This window comes from Excalfactoria chinensis, chromosome 5 (genome assembly GCF_039878825.1).
Source record: "Excalfactoria chinensis isolate bCotChi1 chromosome 5, bCotChi1.hap2, whole genome shotgun sequence".
NCBI lineage: Eukaryota > Metazoa > Chordata > Aves > Galliformes > Phasianidae > Excalfactoria > Excalfactoria chinensis.
In genome coordinates this window covers 55289811-55295845 of record NC_092829.1, presented here as the reverse complement: position 1 = coordinate 55295845, position 6035 = coordinate 55289811, and positions in this window count along the sequence as shown.

The window sequence follows — 6035 nt, the reverse complement described above, 5'->3', positions numbered from 1 at the left end:
TGTGCTTTAGATATTTGCAGTTTGCTGTGCTGCAAAAGGCCTGCACAAACTGGCTGCACGCTGATATCCAGTTGTTTGAGTTTTACTTTTGAAATAGATCCTTGAAACCATTGCAGTCCTCTTTGTAATCTTGTCAGCTTTGCTGCTTTTGCGGTGTTTTGGTTTCTTCTTTTAATCTGATCAGATTTAATTCATTAGAAGAAGCCCGTTGGTTTCATGTGATGTATTTCGAATAGTAAAGGCCTTCTTTTCACTGAAAACTCACGACATATTTTTACCTGGGAAGCCTTACAAGCCCAGTAGCAGCTATTCTGAGCCAACAGCTCCACCTGTTGTGTCCATAGCATCGGGTTTGGGCTCTCTGTTTAATTTTTCTGGGTCTTTCTTATAGAGATCAGGAGATTAAATAAATATTTATGATATTTCCTGAATTTATTCTAGAGATGATGGTATTGAAGAGCAGATGATGATGTTTGCTGAAAAAAAAAAAACCAAAAACAAGTAATGCAAATGGAACAGAGGGCAATAGTCATAGGGAGCTCACATAGAGCTTCAGTTTCCTTTGACATTCAGCCCGTGACTTAACCCATTAAGAGTCAAAGCGAGTCATTAAGAGAGCAGATTATTCTCCTCTCCAGGCAGCTTACTTTTGCAGTCAGTGCTCAGTTGTGGCCAGCCTCCTGCCTACAGATATACACTAAGCTGAAAAAACTCAGTGTCCGTAGAGCAGGCAGCTTTCTCACACCAGCAGCAACAGAAGTAGAGAAAGAAAAGGCTTTGCTTGCAGATGGCAGCAGTTGGAAACAACTATATCTGTGACAGCTCAATGGCTAGGAATTCAGAGCGGTGGTATAAATCATGGCTTTCTAAGTTAAAGCTTACAAAGTTTCCCAGGTTGACCCATCCAGGACCATTCTGATAAAGAGAGTAGGTAAGGGAGGATTACAAAAGCATGGTAAGCCTCTCAAGGATCCCATGTGTGGCCAAGCTAAATGGATGAATATTCTGCAGTTACATTGCTGCCCCTGTCTGCTGTCATGTGCACAGCTGCAGAGGACCAAGACATGTACCTTGGAAGCAAAAAACATACTTGCCTCAGACAAAAGAAGCAACAGGCACATCAGCTCTGGTTACAGTCTTGCCTGTAGTTTGTGGAGAAGGGAGAAATCCTGCTGGGTGTGCTTGTTGCTGTTGGTGCAGCTTATTGAGATGAGCTTCAGGACACTTTAAGAGACGCGCGCTTGTGCTTGTCTGATGTCACTTTTGCTACGGATAGGGGAGTTCTCGGTATTGTTTAGCGAAATGTATTTGCCAGCTATTACTCTTAAAATAGTCCTGCATGTTTGAAAACTATCTGACATTTTTCTGCCTGCTAAGATGTATTTTTATTTACAGTCAACTGGGGAATCGATTCCCTCTTGCTTTCCTTTTTGGCTACCCACTAGCCAAAACTTGGAAAACTTATAGGTATGTATTCTGTTTCTGAAGTATATGAAACTGGCAAAAATACTGCCCCAACTGCATGTCCTTAAAGAAAAAAGAAAGGCTTTCACTAGAATATGTATGTATAAAGAAGACTATATAACTCTGTGATTATTTTATTTTCTTCATAAAGTTGTCATCCTGCCTGTAAGATCAGTTTACAATTGGAAAAGACACCATTTAAAGACTGGTGCTGGAGCAAGAAAAACATATGGTCTCCATAATCATTATGCTTTTAATGATGTGGCTTGGAAAGAGTCATTCGTGGCTTGTAGAGTCATTCATCCTCGCAAACTGCCTTACCTTGGGGAGGTATCGTCGACTGTCTCCAACATACCATTAACATTCCTTCATAAGAAAAGACAAAGCCAAGCGTATTGTATTTTCTCAGATGACAGCCTTGCTTAGGCTGCACGCATACCTCTTTTAAATGCTCGGAGACTGCCTGCTTAACAGCAGTTGTTCACATCTGAGCTTTCTCTGGGGAAAAGGGAAGTCCTTGGAGAAGCTTGGATTAGGGAAAGATTTGTTATCCAGCAATAGTTATTGGCAAGTGCAGGATGACTGAAAAAGCTGCATACTTCCATCATACTTTCCATACTTTTTCCATGCTGCAAACGCTTCAGTGCAAGAGCAGTTGCCACCATAAATCAGTTATGCTGTAAACAATAGAGGCCTTACTATATAGAGACTGTCCAAATTGCAAAATGTTGTTGGTTGGGTTTTTTTTTTTCCTGTCATTTCTTTTCGAAAACAACATGACCTGAGTTTTCAGTTTAGGGCTAGAATTACTTCAGCGGGCCATGAATCAGCCTCTGGTCTGACATTCTCAGCTATTGGCCTTAAATTTGTTGAAGAGCTTATTATGCCTTTACCTGGGAAACAATCACAAAAGAAATCTTTCCCATACGCTTCCTGCGTTGACAGCTCTCTGGTTAATCAAGAACAGCCAACCTTTTTTTTTTTTTTTCTTTAAGGCAGGCTTTGTCCTCTTTTTGCAGATGTGAGTTTGTTTCTAACCTAATGTGATTAAGCTGTGATTCGTATTAAAACCCAGAGTAATGTGAACATTACTTTCCCATTTTGCTACTTTCTTACAGAGTGTTTGCAAAGCTTTTTAACTCTTTGATTCTAAAGGCACAGCAAAGAATAATCTAATTTGCAATTGGAACAACACACAACTCAGGACTGGTAATTTTAAATAATCCCTTTCATAGCTTCTAACTTCAGGGTCAGCCTAGTCAGAGTGCAGTGAATGAACAAGAGGTTGACAGTGATTTTTTGTTCTTTCCTGAGGAAGGAGAATGAAATTTTCCTTACAACACACAATGTTTTGTCAGTTCAGGTTCAAATTGGATCCAAAGGACTGCTTTTCTGTCTTGCAGATTTCTCTGAATCAGAGCGAATGTGCTGTCCCTGTCCCCAGACATACAGGCACCCCGAAATAGACAGGACTATAGTGAGTAAAACCAGGGGCAGACAAACTGCATAAGTAAGTTCAAGAGGAGATGCTTCAGAGCAAGCCCTACCTGCAGCTCCTGCCCTTCTGCCTGTGTGATAGCCAACCTGGTCCCCCCTGGGCCTAACACTACCAGTGCTGACCCGTGCTTGTCCAGTCTGACCTAATCTCCTAAAAGTGCTCATCAGAGTCTGAGATGCAGCTCTCCCTCTATGATCACAGTTTCTTAGCCCAGTCACTCTGTGCTCTTTATATGCACAAATGTGAGTGCAGAGGGATAAACCTGCCCTGAATGAACTCAAGTTCACCCTCCTCTCATTTACTCTACAAGCTAATTTGTGAGCAGGCCCAGTTTCTGTTTCTGACATCTTTCTTTTTGTGGCAGTTAGGGATTTCAAAAGGCCAAGCATCCCCCTGTGCTACATACATACTGATTTATATTTCCTACCCTAATGGCTTTACCTTTGTGTCTGGTTCCACAACCGCGTGCAGGCCGAGTGATGTTTATTTACTTATGTAGTCTGACTGAATTTAATGTGAGCTCTTGTATATTTCTAAGCCACATTTCAGCCTACCCTGCAACGCCGAGTTATTTCAGACAGTAACTGGTCCCTTCAGGATGCTACGCTGCTCCAGGTTGCTGCTGCTGCTCCTTTTCACATCCCTCTGGGGCTCTTCCAGTGTTGCCTTCCAGCTCCTGAAGATCTCCCATTAGATCATAGGCTCACTGCTCATTGCCGCTTCTATCTCTTCAGCATGTGTGCAGAGCTGAAGCTGGCGAGACCAGAAAACCACTATTATTTTTTATAAACTTCATTCAACTGGGAATACTGATAAGACTCTCACTGCTGTGGCAAGGTAACTTGTTGACTGGACAGAAATCAGAGTTTGCTTTCTAAGGACATCCTGCTTTTTATGCTTTCTGTTCTTTTTGCCTATGACTTCGAGTTTTGCAGTGCCCATTGCTGCCAACCTTCAAATCATCTGGCATTGAGTGCACAGACTATTAGTCATATAGAAACCCACAGCGTTACCCCCACTGTATCACAGCTCCCCAAATAAATGGTGGAGACAGAGTAAAGTCCAAAGGGAATAAGTTAACTAATCTTGCACAACAGGATTCTGTAAAACGATACTGTGATAGTAAAAAGATGCGTAAATGTGCCACAAAATAAATAAGCTCCAGATTTTCACTGCACAGAACTTCTGACGTGCCCCCTTTTAAAATTCCTTATTTTATATTCGGCAAATAAAAACACAGCACTAATGAGTCATATTTTGCTGAGTTATTATGTAATCCTGAAGGCAGTTTGTTTTAATTTCCACTTGGATAGGGATACTTTTCCACTTACATATTACATAACGCTGCCTTATAAAAATAGAGACTCGGTCTTGCAAGCACCTTGGAGTGTTCCTGTTACAGAATGAGACTTGTGACCAGAGCAGTATCTCACACCCTCCTTATTATGTTTATAATATCACAAAATAGTCTCTGGTTTTTTTATTAGTATTATTATTTTGAGCTTGATGGGCATATATTTATTTATGTACACTTGATTACTTTATGTTAATGACAGAACATGCTTGCTAAGAAACTCGATTTGAAGCCCTTGTTGCTAAGAACGCTTGAGAGATTAATTATAGGCACACATAACATGAAATGTTGTACATCAGTCAGTGTACATTTAACAGAATGTGCACTGCTCATAAAAGATAACAAGAGAAAATACTTGGTATACATCATGTTAATGAAATAGAATGTGGGCATGAATGTGAAGAGGGCAAGAATGTGAAAGGAAAGTGGAAAAATAGATTTGGGCACCAATTTTAAAGCAAATAAATCCTACCACGGCTGCCTTAAAGGAATGCAATCCAACAGTGCATTACAGCACTGCTTTGGCACACGAAGAGTTCTTTATTGAAGATGTTGAATGATAACTACCAACAAAAATATTTAATTTCCTATAAGTTGCAGACATAAGCCTCAGTCTTTTTAACTGCCAGAACACTTAGAGAGACGGTCTCTAAACAGTCACTTAATACTTTCACTTGTGTGTGTGCTTATTTCCATCCAACTAGCCAGCTCTTCATCTCTGTAAATGTTTTGCTGCCTGTGAAAAGAGCTGTTCAGCCAGTGCTTATATCAAAGGCTTTCCCTGCTTTATCCCCTGATTATATGGAGGCAGCAGCACTTATCTAGGTGCTCTGCAGACCACAGTATGGACACCAAGTACCCATGGGAATATGTACCTCAGAGTCCATCACAAGGCATTACTTATTATACAAGGAACTAAAGCTTTTCATTTTTTTATAAAGCCAGGCGTGTCACCAGTTCATGCGCAGTGAAGAAGGTGTGGATCCCAGTCCAGTACAAGATAGTAACTTGCATACCAGTATGGGAAACTACACTGGAAAGCCAGTAGGTGAGAGCGCACCCTCAACAAGTGTGTAGATACCAACCAAGCTGAGTGGTGCATTTCGTATGACAGAAGGAAGAATCAGTATCCAAAGGGACACTGGCAAACTCAAAAGGTAGGTCTGTCATGAGGTTCCACAAAGCAAAGTGTCAGGTATTGCACTTGGATTAGGGCTGTAAGGGAAACCGTTGATCACAGCCTGAGTCAGCTATGGGAGCACTGGTGAAGGTAATTCAGCTGTGCTGCTGGAAGGGCTGGAGCTTGACTCCACTTCTCCTAGATCACATTTAAGGGCTGACCACCACTAAGGTAGCATCTCTTTCTGGAGATTGCTTCTGTGTGGAGTTTTTGTGGTGAGAATCCATGTCAACTGAAAGCCTCAGCAATGGTGAGTCTTTTCTTAGAAACCCTCTGGTTATCTATTTAATCTGTAATTGCAACTATACCTTTGTATTATTCTATCTATACAGGGGTAATCCTAGATGCGGGTACAGACTGGGAGAAGAATTCCTTGAAAGCAGCCTTGAGGAGAAGAATTTGGAGGGGGGACCTGCTGGACAAAAAGCTGGACTTGAGCCAGCAGCGTGCTGCCGCAGCTTGGAAGGTGAACAGTGTCCTGTTCTGCATTAACAGGGGGGTGGCAGCAGAGAGAGGGAGATGAGGTTCCACCTGGAGTG